Below are 16,560 nucleotides of genomic sequence, written 5' to 3'. Positions count from 1 at the left end.
CGCTAAGGCAGGGGTAGGCAACCTGTGGCTCTTGGGGCCTCTCCCGTGGCTCCCAGTTGCTTGGGCAAAGAAGTATGCAAAGGAATAAGAGGTTTTCTTTCTGTGTTTTTTTTTTTACTTTAGGCATAAAGTTAAGTTATTAAAGTTAACTCATTGAGTGCCATTAATGTGTTTCACGTGTTTTTACCGCTATGGCGCTGGGTGCCATTAACGTGTTTGACGTGTTTTTGAAAAAATAGTAAAAAAACACTTTTTTTTTTGAAAAACATGTTCAGAACCCAAGATATCATCATCTGAAGGTGTGCAGCTCCATCCACTCCTTGTTTAACTTAGAACTGAAAAAGGCTGTATCTCGCTTCCTAAGCACTTTTTGTTTTCTGTGAAAAAAACTCTGGCACTTTTCAGAATCAATTCTGAAATAATTCTGGCAATCCTGGCACTCAATGAGTTAAGTTAGTAAAAAAACAAAAACGTCGCCCATACACCAGATAAAAATAAGAAACTAATCATTGAAGGAAAATAAAGAATGTACTGTATTAATGCTTGGTTTGTTTGCTTTCACCACCAACGTTGCTGGCTTACTGGTATAGTTGATCTGCTTTGAGAAATACAATAAACAACAACAAAAAAAGTGATATTGAAACACCAGAAAGAACGCACAAAAAAGCCGCTCGAGACAGATTTTTAATAATCTTTTGGGCTCTTTTGATAATAAAGGTTGCCTACCCCTGTGCTAAGGAAACAGGAGAGAGGCACCATTATTGCTACATGGCTGGGGAACCATAGGCTCCCAAGGCTTCTTACCATACAGATTGGTTGAACTAACATTTTATTCATTAAAATAATATTACGAAAAGATTGCATCTTTAATATGTTTTACATGTGCTTGTTTAACAGCATGTCCACTTAGGGCTTTAATTGCTGAATGGACATTTAATGCATGTCCCGCCTCCCCGCGTTGTGATCGTCATGCAAGCATGCACAAGCTCGGCCAATCAGAGGCAGTAAACGTAGGACGCGCAGCTTGTCAGTCACAGCGTGGGGAGGCGGGACATGGGAAGTGGAGCAGGAGTGTGAGAGAGGAGCTAAAGCTTTACAAAATGATTAATAATGTTTAACGGCATCGCCGATAAACGCGCAGATTCATGCAGCTTTCCGCGACCTACTACTGCAGTTCTGGGTACCTTTGAGAAATCTCTGCAACTTCTAAGCGACGAGATATTTGCCCCGAGACCAGACAGTGGTAGCCGCGAGTACGAGAGAGAGTGGTTTGAACGTCAAGGGACCCTGGATACCGCCCTCCCAAATGCCAAAAATCACACCCTGTGTGAAGAGAGTAGTGCCTTTGATGAGCCCCGTATTGACCCCCGTATTGATGTTGTCATCAATGTTTGTTTATTGGACAGACATACATACATACGGACACATGGACAAAGTCAGATATAGGAGTGGTTGGCACCACTCAAAAAGGTAAACAGGGTCCCGAAAGGGGCTGCTAGTTACTTTGCAGATATAAATCATTACATTATAAAACATACATTAACCGCCGCTATTTGAAAATAGCAGATCTACAAGCTCACAACGCGTCGCATCGCGACGCGTTGTGAGCTTGTAGATCTGCTATTTTCAAACATTTTAGTACTTTTACTTTTGGTACTTTAAGTACATTTTGATACCAATACGTTTGTACCTTTACTCAAGTACATTTTTTATTTCCGGTCTTTTACTTGTAACAGAGTACTTCTACATTGCAGTATCGATGCCTTTACTTAAGTAAAACATTTGAGTACTTTTCCCACCACTGCATGCACACATGTCTGCAAAAAAAAAAAACAGCCTCCGTGTGAGCGTACGCGCCCAGTGCACGTTCGGTGTAGCCTACGCGAGAAAAGGCTGCAAAGGCAGGGTTTCCTGGGAAAAAAACGGCGTTGCCTGCATATTCTCTCTCCTCTCGGGCTCGCCTCCTGAAAAGCTTTCCTGTGGCTCTGCAGACATATTGGCGTGGGCGGCCTATAGGCGAGCATCAGGACGGTGAGCGCGGTGCGGGCGCGGGCCTGCACACTATCCCAAGTGACAGCCGCGCATTTTGCTGCACTGTGTGTGTGTGTGTGTGTGTGACAGATGCACCGCTCACACTCTCTGCAACACAAACATGCACAGTCACGAGCTGACAGTATCAGTACCGCCCTGACCTCATTTGTTTTTTTTCCAAAAAAGATTTCCCTGCCACAGTTCTCTTCTTGGACTTTCTGGGGTTTTTTTTGTCTGCAAGAGGAAAATAATATTAACCCATTGAGACCTGAAGCCGATTCTACATGTCTCCTAAATCTCAACAGTATTCTGAAAAACCTATGTTTCTTTATCAGTGGTGCTCAATCTTTTTCATGTCAAGGACCCCCAAAATGATATGTATTCGGCCACGGACCCCCATCAAAATATATTGTTCCAGGGACCCCCCAGAAGCAAAGATTTGAGTTAAAAATGTTCGCTTTGAAAATATATATATTAAAAGATTTGCACACATTTTCACAATTTTTCAAAAATAGCAGATCTACAAGCTCATAACGCGGCACTCGGTGCCGCGCTATGAGCTTGTAGATCTGCTATTTTTGAATAGCCCAAAGTGTAAAATAATGCTTTTTAGCTCAAATCTAAAAATGACACAGTTCCAGGTCTTAATGGGTTAATAACGCTCGCAAACGATGCAAGTCGGGGATTGCATGCATACCACACCCCAAGCTACAGTATGCAAAACCCTGTCTGTGTTCCCTTTTATTCCCATATATGGCGATATCTGTACCCGTCTGTCCGTGTCCCTTTCATGCCCATATATGGCGATCTCTGTATCTGTAGCACTTGCCCTACCTAGCCTTGACGACCTTGCAGGATCATGCAAAGGCTAAAATATAACTGAGATAGCATGTTATGTAGACAGATGCCAGGTCATCGTTGACCTGGCATCCTATAGCGTGTGCAGTTTCAATGTACAGGCCGCTGATATGTTCTTGGTTTACGTAGTAGTTATTATTATGTTATCGGTTTACTTATGTATTCATTTATTATCGTCTCCGCCAGAGGTAGAGAGTATGTTTTCGTCTCCGTCCTTCCGTGTGTCCGCCAAGCTAACACTGGTCAAGCTTCACGTGACACGTGACAATATGTTGAAAGGGTGTGCTTTGATTGGCTAGCGAGACGCATGACGAAATAGAAACCAATAAATAGGTGTGTCACTTCAAAAAATCATTTATATTTCTTGAAGTGAGCTTCCATCAGCCAAGCTAACATTGGTCAAGTGACACGTGACAATATGTAATATAAATAGGTAAGAGAGGATTAATCAGGAACAGTACTGGCGGAGACCTGTGCTCCGAGGAGCACGTTTTCTAGTTAGATGACTATTTTTATTTGTAACTGTTTCTGTCTGTATGTAAAAGGGGGACCAAGTATAGACCCCTGGGGGACTCCGATCAACTAAGTATAGAGGGTTTGAGGAGTTAACTGAAAAACGCATACATTATGCAAGGAACCACAAGCTCTAATTGCTACTTAGAGTCCTGCATGTATACATGCAGACATGCATGCATGCAGTAAAGGACATGTTGATAGAGTTCAGCGCTGTTATAGTTTTTTTTTAGCATTTGCATGAATGCATTGTCTTGTTCATCTGTGTTGGCAATAATCAACGTGATGCGCATACAGCCATGCATTATACAAATGCCAATATATATGTGTGTGTGTGGAGCATGCAGTATTATTCTATTTATACTGTGCAGTGAGTGAAGGGTGGCATTAATTGTTGTGGATGTCCTAGAAGGAGATTTAGCTGTGCATGCTCACATTCTTCAGACACTGAGATAGTCGCTCGCCGCTAGCTTGTCAGAGTTCTTCCTGTCACATATTGGTTCCAGTCTGTCAGAACAACCCAACAGTGGTGTAAAGTAACTAAGTACATGTACTCAAGTACCAGATAAAAGCCTGAAACTGGACTGGAAAGACGCGACCTGTGTTTTCAATGCCTCCAAGTACAGATCTAGGGTCATATTTCCTGATTTCCTGACTTATTTTGAAAAGCCAAATCGGATCGCGAATCAACAACCCGGGAATTTAGTAAATTCACACACTTTTTTGTGAGATGGCGAAATTATCGTACATTAAGGGCATTTTTGGAATTGTTGATCGTACATTGTAGAGAGGGTAAAATAATCGTACAAATACAATAACAATCGTACATCTGGCAACACTGTCCTCACCGGAAGGTTGTCAAATCCACCAAGGATTGGGGGGTAGAGGGTGTGTGTGTGTGAAGGAGACATGTCCAGCTTCCTTCAACATTTATAGCAGACGTGCCCTTCAGCCAAGCCGTCTTGAGTTGTACGTGTGTCCCCCCCCCCCCCCCCCCCGAGCAAATATATCCCCCAGCTCCTGGGCTGTTAACCCATTACGACCGGGAACGCATCTGTGTAACCACTTTAACCATTCTTTTATACTTTGGCTATTCAAAACTAGCAGATCTAGAAGCTCATAGCTTGTAGATCTGCTATTTTTGAGAAATCGGGAAAATGTGCGCAAATCTTTCAATATATATATATTTTTTTAAAGCGATTTTTTTTTGTACTCAAATCTTTCCTTCAGGGGGTCCCTGGAACGTCATATTTTGAGATGGGGGTCCGCGGGAAAATAGATATAATTTTGGGAGTCCTTGACATGAAATAAGTTTGACAACCACTGATATTATAGCAACATACGTTTTTTTCCAAAAAACTATCAGGATAGAAGACATTTGTAGAATCCTCCAGGAACAAAAATGTGAGTTAAAAAAAGTTGGCTACAAAGATTGACAAAAAAAATCATGAATTTTCAAAAAATAGCAGATCTACAAGCTCGTAGCGCGGCACTCGGTGCCGCGCTACGAGCTTGTAGATCTGCTATTTTTGAATAGTCAAAGAAATCTAAAAATGACACACGGATGCGTTCCCGGTCTTAGTGGGTTAATAAAACAAGATGTAGAGCCTAATAACGCTGTGGCCTCCCTGTCCAATCTTTAGCTGTCGATAGTAAGTTACTGTGTATTCAGTTTGTGAACGAAGCCTCGCAAATCACCTTTCAACTGAGTGCTCCGGTGTTCAGTGTGTGAAGCTGCACATGTATGCTATATACTGGGGCTGTTTGTGTGCATGTAGTGTTTTGGGGGCAGTGGTTTAAAGTAACTAAGTACATTTACTCAAGTAATGTACTTAAGTACAATTTTGAGGTGGGGCACGGTGCGCAGTCGGTAGCGCTGTCGCCTGACAGCTAAAAGGTCCTGGTTTCGATTCTCGGACGCTGTGGGTGCTGGAGGCGTGTTCTCTCCTCCGCGTCATCAGTGCCCACACCCTATAGGTGGGGTAGGCGAAAGGGCCTACTCTGTGTGGAGTTTGCATGTTCTCCCCGTGTTCCCTAGGGTAGGTAATACCCTCACAAAAACATGCAGTAATCCTGGTCTATATACTGCCTCCCCCTGGTCAGCCGGGGCGCCTGATGGAGGGGAAGGGAACTGGTTGGAATAACGTGTTCCTTCCACGCGCTACGTCCAACCAGGGAACCTCCCCCCTGTCAGGTGATAAGAAGCGGCTTGCTAGCTCTCATGCAATGAAGGAGGCATGAGCTCGGCTCTAGGCTCTCCCTAGGCTGGCAGAGGGAGTGTAGTGCCCAGGATTACATAGACAATTGTCTGGAAAAAAAACTTTTTTACTGGAGTGTTTCCAATTGTCTATGCTTTTACAGTACTTCTATTCCACTACATCTCAGAGGCAAATGTTGTACTTTTACTCAAGTACATTTTGATGCATTCTGGACTTTTAGTTGCAACGGAGTATTTATACATTGCAGTATTGGTACTTTTACTCAAGTAAAGAACTTGAGTACTTTTTCCACCACTGAGTAAATGTACCCGGTTACTTTTTCCACCACTGGTATGGTCTACTTTTTGAGAGGACAGACGTCATGCATAGACATAAATTGAACCCCATCCCAGACGGCTTGGCTGGCGGCCATTGCTGATGGTAAAATGTGTTCCTCGTAAACCTGTTACGGCTAAGACGACGCTGCAGTGTCTCTAGCTGGCTCTCACACACACACACACACACACACACACACACACACACACACACACACACACACACACACACACACACACACACACACACACACACACACACACACACACACACACACACACACACCCCAAGGAGAAGCTTATATTCACAGGCAGTAATGTCCTCAGAGGTGAAGAGAAAACTGGGTTGAAGTGAAGCCGTTGAAAATCGAGCAGCTTTTAGTCAAAATAAATCCAACAATCAGTTTAGCTACACTGAAAATAGGTTGTGGGAGGACTGGGAGCTGTATTTCATGATTATCCCTTTAAGACCTTTAAGGCGATTCTTAAAAATGTTTTCTAAATCCTAACAGTTTTTGAAAAAAAATCCCAATTCTTTTTTTTCAATATTTTTCAAAAATAGCAGATCTACAAGCTCGTAGCGCGGCACTCGGTGCCGCGCTATGAGCTTGTAGATCTGCTATTTTTGAATAGCCAAAGAAATCTAAAGTGACACAGATGCGTTCCAGGTCTCAATGGGTTATTATGCAGTGTAAAGACATAGTATGTGACTTTGCCCTGTGTTTACCTGTGTTACAAAACAATGTATATACAGTATATATATATAGGCAGTGGTGGAAGAAGTACTCAGATATTTTACTCAAGTACAAGTACCATTATCACAGTATGAAAATACTCTGTTACAAGTAAAAAGGCCTGTGTTCAAAATGTTATTGAGTAAAAGTACAAAAGTATTGGCATCAAAATATACTTAAAGTAGGCTACCAAAAGTACTAACATGCTTGAAAATAGCAGATCTACAAGCTTGAGCTTGTAGATCAGCTATTTTCCGGTCTGTGACACCCGCACGCACCCATGATGACTTGTCTTAGTTCTACTGGATCTCTTCTCCACTAGTCCCTCTCTAACAATATAGTCCAGTTTTTATTTGTTGATATATTTAGTCATGGTATTAGTCATCATAGTATTTATTGAGTTTTCGTCAGTGAAAAAAGTTAGCCGACGAACATTTTTCGTCATACTGTAGTTTCAGTCGACAAAATCAACACTGCGCTCAACGACCGATATGTACAATCGACTTTACAGAAAAAAACAAGCCCCAAGTCGCCTATAATAAGCAGACTTAGCAACACTGAGCACATACAGGAGTTGGTGAGCCCGATGGCTTCTCAGATTAGGGGCAGCTGGGGGTTAAGTGTCTTGGACTCGGGGACACTTTGACACATAGCCGGGGGGGGGCCTAGGACGTGAACCAGGGGCCGGGGGACCTTTTGTTTTACAGAAGGCCTCGCTCTCTACCCACTCAGGCTCAGGATATATAGAGATTCATCACCGCTCAGAGCAACTATGATGGGGAGACAAAAATAGGTCTCAGAGAGAGAGAGAGAGAGAGAGAGAGAGAGAGAGAGAGAGAGAGAGAGAGAGAGAGAGAGAGAGAGAGAGAGAGAGAGAGAGAGACAGGTGGGCGCAGGAAGTTCCCCATATGATTCCATTGATTGAGCAAACACTGAATATACAGATGGATGCTTCTCTCATGCGAAAGCCCCCCCCCCCCCCCCAAAAGGAAGCACTGGAGGAAAGAGTACTCAAATGTTTTACTTGAGTAAAAGCATCAATACGATGTAGAAATTATCTGTTACAAGTAAAAGGCCTGTGTTCAAAATGTTACTTGAGTAGAAGAAGAACAAGAGAATTGGCATCGAAATATACTTAGAGTAAAAAAAAAAAAAGTATTACAACGTTTGAAAATAGCAGATCTACAAGCTCACAACGTGTTGTGAGCTTGTAGATTGGCTATTTTGCAAATAGCCCATGTAGAAAATAGGGCTAAAGCGGTTAATGTGTGTTTTATAATATAATAATTTATATCTGCAAAGTAACTAGTAACTAAAGTTTTCAAATAACTGCAGTGGAGTAAAAGTACAATATTTTCTTCAGAGATGTAATGGAGTAGAAGTAAAAGTATTGAAATTTGGCAATACTCCGTTAACGTATAACAAAATACCTCAAAATGTTACTTAAGTACAGTACTTGAGTAAACGTACTTAATAGGCTCTATGCACAGCAGCCATATTGGGAATGAATTGGGCCCCTTCCTTACTTCCTTCACAGGTGTTACCAATGATACTAATTAAGGCTCTGTTCCATTTAGTGTGGCACAGTGGCTGTCTTATTTTCAAGGACCCCCATAACTCTGAGAGTGTACAAATGGAACCAAATGGACCCGTAAGGGTCCATTTGGTTCCATTTGTACACTCTCAGAGCTACACACCCACCATAAGGGGCCATTTGGGAACAAAAATGGAGTGTTTCTAGTGAGCCAACATGCACGATATCAGCACCCTGACCAGAATGGAACAGAGCCTTCATTAGTATCATTGGTAACACCTGTGAAGGAAGTAAGAAGAGGCCCAATTTCTTTCCAATATGGCTGCTGTGCACTTTTCACCACATGGTGGGAAGGGCCTTTGAAGCCCGGACGTGATTGGCCGGGGGGAAAGGAACAAAAAAAAAAAAATGAGCCCATGCAGTGAGTGCCGGGCTGGGGGGGGGGGGGAGACGATGTTGGTGGTGTTTGGGGTGATTTAGTGCCAAAGCGCCTCCATGCCAGCCCACATCTCCAGATGAGAGCACAGGAAGAGAGAGAGGTCGCGGTGGCAGTTCAAGTCCTGTCCAGATATATATATATATATACAGGGGGCTTTGTGTGGAACGGGTGCCCTTGGGCAATGCCTATTTTTCAAAATGCCATGACAGGGTCCACTCTCCACTCACTGGGGCTTTTATAAGTCTACAGCTACCAGTAGGGATGGATGGAGAGTGTACTGTAATCCCACGCAGCCTTGGAAACGCTGTCTAGCTTTCCCATGATTCGCCCACGTGTTTTATCATGTTATGTCACATATCTCAGTGGCGTAAAGTAGCCCAATTACATTTACTCAAGTACTGTGCTTAACCCATTGAGACCTGAAGCCGATTCTACTTATGTCTCCTAAATCTCAACAGTTTTCTGAAAAAACGTATGTTTCTATATCAGTGGTGCTCAATCTTTTTGATGTCAATCACCCCCAAAATGATATGTATTTGGCCGCGGACCCCCATCAAAATATTTTGTTCCAGGGACCCCCCAGAAGCAAAGATTTTAGTTGAAAATGTTCGCTTTAAAAATATATATAAGATTTGCACACATTTTCACGATTTTTCAAAAATAGCAGATCTACAAGCTCGTAGCGCGGCACTCGGTGCCGCGCTATGAGCTTGTATATCTGCTATTTTTGAGTAGCCCAAAGTGTAAAATAATGCTTTTTAGCTCAAATCTAAAAATGAGACAGTTCCAGGTCTCAATGGGTTAAGTGCAATTTTGAGGTACTTTTACTTTAGTTTTTCCAATTTTCAATGCTTTTACTTACTCCACTACAATTATTTGAAAACTTTAGTTACTTTGCAGATATACATTATTACATTATGAAACACACATTAACCACTTCAGCCCAATTTTATACATAGGCTATCTGAAAATAGCCGATCTACAAGCTCTACAACGCGTCGCGATGCGATGCGTTGTGAGCTTGTAGATCTGCTATTTTCAAACATTTTTGTACTTTTACTTTTGATACTTTAAGTACATCTTGATGCCAATACCTTTGTACTTTTTCTCAAGTAACATTTTGAACACAGGCCATTCACGGAGTGCTTCTACATTGCAGTATTGATACTTTTACTTGAGTAAAACATTTGAGTGCTTTTTCCACCACTCCTTGTATGTCTAAAACCGTTACTTTTCAGAAAATAACTTGCGTTCCAATGCATCCAATATAGTTATTGTAGTCGCCGGCTGTTTTACTTTTCATTGGTTCAATATTTACAGACTTAACTATTTATTTTCCTTATAAAATAGCACACATTGGCCGACCTACAAGCTTACAACAAGATCTGTGAGCATGCAGATCGGCTATTTGTGCTACTTGTCTGTGACACAGTCATTGAAACACCAGTGCTATTTTGGCCAAAGATTTTGTGTAGAGTAGAGCGACAACAGGAGGGGAGGGGGTTCTAGTACAGACCCCTGGGGGACTCCTGTCAACAGGGTTTAAGTGGTTAAAGGACCATACCGATAGCATTACATTTCTTTGTCTATGCACAGGTTCATAACTATTGGCTGTTTCCAGTTGGCTTTATCTTTAGATTACACATTATTTCCTTTCCTTAAAAAACAATATTACATTCTCAACAGTCATTAACACTTAACCCGAATAATTGAGTTAATGTTGGCATAAACATCGTTGAGCTAAAACCGTTTGGCCGTTTTTAGAAATTTGATGGAAATCAGTCTTTTCTGCAGGGATTATTTTTTGGCTATCGATTTTTCGAATCAATCCGCCCTTGAAACTGCATTAATATTGAACAATAACATAACTTTGACCAAAACAACAACACACACACACACACACACACACACACACACACACACACACACACACACACACACACACACACACACACACACACACACACACACACACACACACACACACACACACACACACACACACACACACACACACAGACACACACACAGTGTATAAAAACCCAGTTATAGCTGGGTATAGCCCGAGATATGCCAATACTTGTCAGGCTGCTATCTTGTGAAGATAACTTATCCTGGGTACAGTTGGGGACTGTATGGTCTTGTGTAAGCTCTGTTTCCATGGCGATGCGCTGAACATTCATGCTATATGCTATTTAAAGCTGTCATATATAGAGCTGCTGGCTGTGGATTTGAGGCCCGTATTATTAGCCATGAGAATTCTGGCATGCCAGCGTGCTTGTTTTTAATGTTTACTTTTTTTCTCCATCAAGTACACGTCACAGTGCTGCACATCTGACGCCGTTCACTCCCACGCGTTCATCGCAGCCGATTTGTGTTCAAATCTCCAAAACCCTGTCACTCAGTCTGTGACCTTTAACCCATTGAGACCACCTGAAGCCGATTCTACATGTCTCCTAAATATCAACAGTTTTCTGAAAAACGTATGTTTCTATATCAGTGGAGCTCAATCTTTTTCACGTCAAGGACCCCCAACATTATATGTATTTGGCCGTGGACCCCCATCAAAATATTTTGTTCCAGGGACCCCCAGAAACAAAGATTTGAGTTAAAAATGTTCGCTTTAAAAATATATATATATTCAAAGATTTGCACACATTTTCACGAATTTTCAAAAATAGCAGATCTACAAGCTCATAGCGCGGCACTCGGTGCCGCACTATGAGCTTGTAGATCTGCTATTTTTGAATAGCCTAAAGTGTAAAATAATGCTTTTTAGCTCAAATCTAAAAATGAGACAGTTCCAGGTCTCAATGGGTTAATACAAGAGAGAACAGGACCCTATGACACAGGAATACAGATCCTCTCGCCCGCACCCTCCCCTAGGAGCATCTGACCGCAATCAAAGAACAACATTTTTGAGCCGGATCTCCACTTTTGTCGACAAACGTGCTGTCGAGGGACTCTAGCTGGAGCCCTCATTCAACGGCATTTTGATGATGCCTCGCATGCACCTCTTGATTCTCCAACATCTCAATGTCACTACTAGCTACGACTACAATGTCAAAACTAAGCTTCAGACCTCCCAAAACAAACGGCCTTAAGCCCATGGCCAACATCATTTCAACACACTTTGCTAGTTTGGGAGGGCTCAGGGTAGAAGACAGGGTGATCACATATCAATGGAATTGGTATTTAAGAGGGACAGTCAAAGGGACAGTGTGCTCGCATACCTGTCTAACTACTTCTCCAAATAGAGTGAAACCCACAGCCACAACACTAGAGAGAGCGACCATGATCTGATACTACCCACATTTTAAGTACATTTTTTAAACAAACATGGCCACCATGTTTGTTTTGTTCTACTTCTCTGCCACCAACATGTGGAATGCCCTGACACCATCCATTAAAGGATGTGTAACACTGGTTTCTTTGACAATTGGCCTGACAAACATCTATCAGGAGACCACAAGGGGAGGTACATGTAGTTTTCCCATCTCTTTCGTACATATAAAGTGCTAAATATCAAAAGATTATAGTCGACTAAATCTACAGTTGATTTAGTTGAATAAAATGTATTTTGGCAGGCCGTGATGGCATCATAAAAAATAGCCGATCTACAAGCTCACAACGCGTCGCAGTGCGTCGCGTTGTGAGCTTGTGGATCTGCTATTTTCAGAGCACCAAACCCGAGCGCAACCAAACATGTTCTACTGGATCTCTTCTCCACTATTCCCTCCTTAACATTTTAGTCTAGTTTTTATTTGTTGATGAAATTGTCAATATGTTTAGTCATAGTTTTAGTCATCATAGCCTTAGTTTTTATTGAGTTTTTCCATTTAGTTTTCGTCAGTGAAAAACACAACACAACACAACATTTTCCGTCATAGTTTTAGTCGACGAAATCAACACTTGCTGGAAGCTATCCTGATGAATTGATTGATTGATTGATGTACTTTATTTAGTAAGACATGAGAACAGTACATGACAGTACATAACAGTACATGGAAGTACAAATTCACAATACAAGGTCTACTAAACTGGATAGTTTAGTAGACCTTGTCTCATCCCCTACCATGATGAGCTAGTGGAGACAAGGAGTACATTCAGCTACAGTACAACAACACAAAGTGACATGGACAGTCCTTTGTGCCAGTAGCCATCAGGCTCCACACAACCAAAGCCTGATGACACCCATATGTTGTGTTTCTGTTGTTGGATTACAGAGTCCCACTCCACTCTGGCACACTATGCACATGGACTAGTGTGACAGATGCCTGCTATGGATAGAACTGTTGAGAGACTCACTCATTCTTTCATTGTTGATAAAACTCTAGCGATTCCCAACTATGTGGGCCGTGAGGATGCCGCGGACCCCCATCTGAAAATGTGTTGTACCAGGGACCCCCAGAAGCAAAGAGTTGAGTTAAAAATGTAGACAAATATAAATATATTAAATATATTCACAGATTTGCACAAATGTTCACAGTTTAAAAAATAAATAGCGTAATGTACAAGCTCATAGCGCGGCAAAGTGACACGCTATATGAGCTTGTATATCTGCTATTTTTGAATAGCCAAGGTAAAAAATATGGTTAAAGGGGTTAAAATGATAGTGACGCTATATTAACTAATTTAGCTGGGGACCCCCTGGTACCCCCCAATGACCCCTGGGGGCATACAAATGGACTCTGTCAGAGTTATAGGGTAAGACCACTTTGGTAGAGGTTTGGGTTGTGTATTTACCTTGCCATGATGTAACTCCGTTAAGTTGGGCAAGAAATCAAAAATAATTGCTCCATTGATTAGAAATTGATCATTCTAAGTTTGCTCCTCATTGACTTACATTGTACGTACGGTAAAACAGCTCTCAAAGTCACTCTTTTACCACGTAAACGAACACGAACAAAGCTGATTCAGACAATATAGAACATCACCAAACCCAGTACTGTTTGTTTTTTTAATAAAAATGTTAACTTCCTGCTGATTTTACTATTTGAAGGTCCTGATCCGCGAATCCAGTCCGGGTTTTCTTCTTAATAAAAATAGCAAAATCAACAGGAAGTTAACATTTTTATATAAAAAAAAACAGTACTGGGTTTGGTGATGTTCTATATTGTCTGAATCAACTTTGTTTGCGTTTGTTTAGGTGCTAAAAGAGTGGCTTTGAGAGCTGTTTTACCGTACAATGTAAGTCAATGAGGAGCATATTTTGAATGATCAATTTCTAATCAATGGAGCAATTATTTTTGATTTCTTGTCCACCTTTGGAGTTACATCATGGCAAGGTAAATACACAACCCAAACCTCTACCAAAGTGGTCTTGCCCTTTAAGGGGGGGGGGGGGGTCCGTGGAGTAATGCTTATACAACTAGGCGTCCTTGAAATAAATACAAAAATAAGTTTGAGAACCAGTGCTTTAAGAGAACTAGTTAAAGTCCCAGGGACCCAAAACTAAATCACAAATATTGCATTTTATTTATTTAGATATGCTGTAGTCGGCGGCCCAGCAGTCTTTTACTATTCATTACTCTTGAGCTTATATGGCCAAAAGGCCCTACAAAGCAATATTATTAATCTTGAGGAGGAGGCTAATTTATTTTCTCTGACATGCAAAAGATAATTAAGTGTGTGGGAGGGAGGGAGGGAGGGAGTGGATTTTTTTTGAGCGAGCTCACATGTCGTTGGCATCGGTCCCAACTCTCTCTCTCTCCGAGTCGGTGTCAGAGCAACAACAATAACTCACGCAATGAGCCCCCACACCGCCCACACACACCCAATCCCCGGGAAGCCCCTGTTTTGCATTTAACAATGTGACAGTTTAGAACTGTTTGTGAATGAGTGCGGCACGGACCATTGTGTTCAATTAATAGTCTAGAGTGTAAAGGCTGCTTGTCAAAGGCAAGCCAAAAAAAATCTAGTCCGTCGAAGCGTGGTTATGAAAGGCACTTGGGTATTGTCTCTCATGTCGGGTTTTTGTTCGTTTTTTTCCTCTATTTGGAAGACACAAAAGACTTCTCGACTCCATACTCATTACGCACACCTATAGCACACATGCGTACGAGTGTGTGTGTGTGTGTGTGTGTGTGTGTGTGTGTGTGTGTGTGTGTAAACCCTGTAATAGAGTACAAGTACATTCGCATCTCTTTGATCTCAATCCACTTTTTGCCACGTAAGGAGCGACTTCGACACAAAGTGCTTGAAATCTCTCCCTCTCGTATACATGAAAGGAGAACCTTGAAAATGTTTTTTATTTTCCCTCCTCGTGTCCCACCAGACGACTGCATGAAGACACATCGGGGGGGAAAAAAACACAAATGAAGATACAGGCCAGTCAAACTCAAACAACAACAACAACAACAACAGCTACTTCAAACATGATACAGCAAAGTGCCTCCTATAAATAAGTCATGATTGCAGGCTCTGTTTGCGACAAAATAAAGCTGTTTTGTCTCCCATCAGCTGATTTGTGTAGAAATATTTAGATGTTGCACTTCTGGAGGGAGTCAGAGCCCAGATGCCTTACTGATGCTTCTAATGAAGTGGCATGCTCCCTTGGGAAAACATGGTGAGTATAGCCTATATGTTATGTATCAACATTGTTTCAAAATTGAATAGATTTGAGTATTAAAGACTATACTACATAAGCCTATAGCATCAGGCATCAGCTCTAAAACATCATTAGCAGGTGAAAATGCTACCTGATGTGAAAGATATCAAAAATACAGTCCGTTTTAAATGAACACTTTCATAGGTTATGAGGTTAGCTTGCCACTAATCTCAACTGCCCACACGTTGTCATGGAGCTCTCAGAAATCAGATGTTTGCCCGGGACCCAAACTAGTGGAAATAGCAGATTAACAGACCAGCTATTTTCACTACGTCTTAAACATTTTGCTTTCTAATTTAGGGATTTTTATTTGATTATTTGTTTATTTTATTCATACAATTATTTTGGAAAAAATGTTTGCATTTGTTTTCAAAAAACTGTGTGCATTTTTTGTGGAAATCTTTAAAAATAATAATAATTAATGACAAAATGTAGGAAACCAAAAAACTAAAGGGATATTCACTCGCGACCCACGAAAATGGATCCACGACCCACTGTTTGGGAAACAGTGGCCGACAGCATTGCTTCTCAAAGTGGGGTATGGGTTTCCAGGGGGTCCCCAGCAAAATGTGTTAATATAGCATCACAATCATTCGAACCACTTTAACCTTTTATACTTTGGCTATTAAAAAATAGCAGATATACAAGCTCATAGCGCGGCACCGAGTGCCGCGCTATGAGCTTGTATATCTGCTATTTTTTTTTAATCGTGAAAATGTGTGCAAACCTTTGAAAATATATCTTTTTAAAGCGAACATTTGTAACTCAAATCTTTGCTTCGGAGGGTCCCTGGAACAACATATTTTTGAGATGGGGGTCCGGCGGCCAAATACATATAATTTTGGCGGTCCTTGACATGAAAAAGTTTGAGAACCAGCCTACAGCATTGGACTTGGGTGCTGCATGGTGCAGTGTGTGTGTGTGTGTGTGTGTGTGTGTGTGTGTGTGTGTGTGTGTGTGTGTGTGGGGGGGGGGTTGATGTGGGGTCTGATGTGATTGTACTGTCCTGGCTGTGAAAGCCACTCCAGCCAAAACAGCAGCCAGGCCAGGCTCTCTAACAGCTCAGAGAGGTGTCCGTCCGTCCCTGTGGCCCGTCCCCAGTGTGTGCCAGGCTGGGGGCTATCATCACCGGGGCTCCAATCACTGTCAATGGACATGTTGGCAGCCGAGCGCCGTGTACTCTGGCCTGCCCAGAGGGACAATGACTTCCCCCACAGCCTTTTCCCTGTCACCCGAGCCCGTAATTGGCCCCCTGCCTCTCTCTACGGACAGTGTGTGTGTGTGTGTGTGTGTGTGTGTGTGTGTGTG

At 42.0% G+C, this 16,560-nt stretch overlaps 1 protein-coding gene across 1 annotated transcript in view; it reads right to left on the bottom strand.

Moving 5' to 3' along the window:
* LOC311040419 (interleukin-1 receptor accessory protein-like 1) overlaps window positions 1-16,560 on the bottom strand; it is a gene marked incomplete at both ends in the record, with an annotated part of 684,931 nt that overhangs the window by 589,871 nt on the left and 78,500 nt on the right. The window lies entirely within an intron of this gene.

Source organism: Gymnoscopelus microlampas (assembly GCF_963454915.1).
Source record: "Gymnoscopelus microlampas genome assembly, chromosome: 24".
Lineage (NCBI taxonomy): Eukaryota > Metazoa > Chordata > Actinopteri > Myctophiformes > Myctophidae > Gymnoscopelus > Gymnoscopelus microlampas.
Note: the sequence above shows the minus strand (reverse complement) of the source record. Positions and strands in the feature narration are given on the sequence as shown.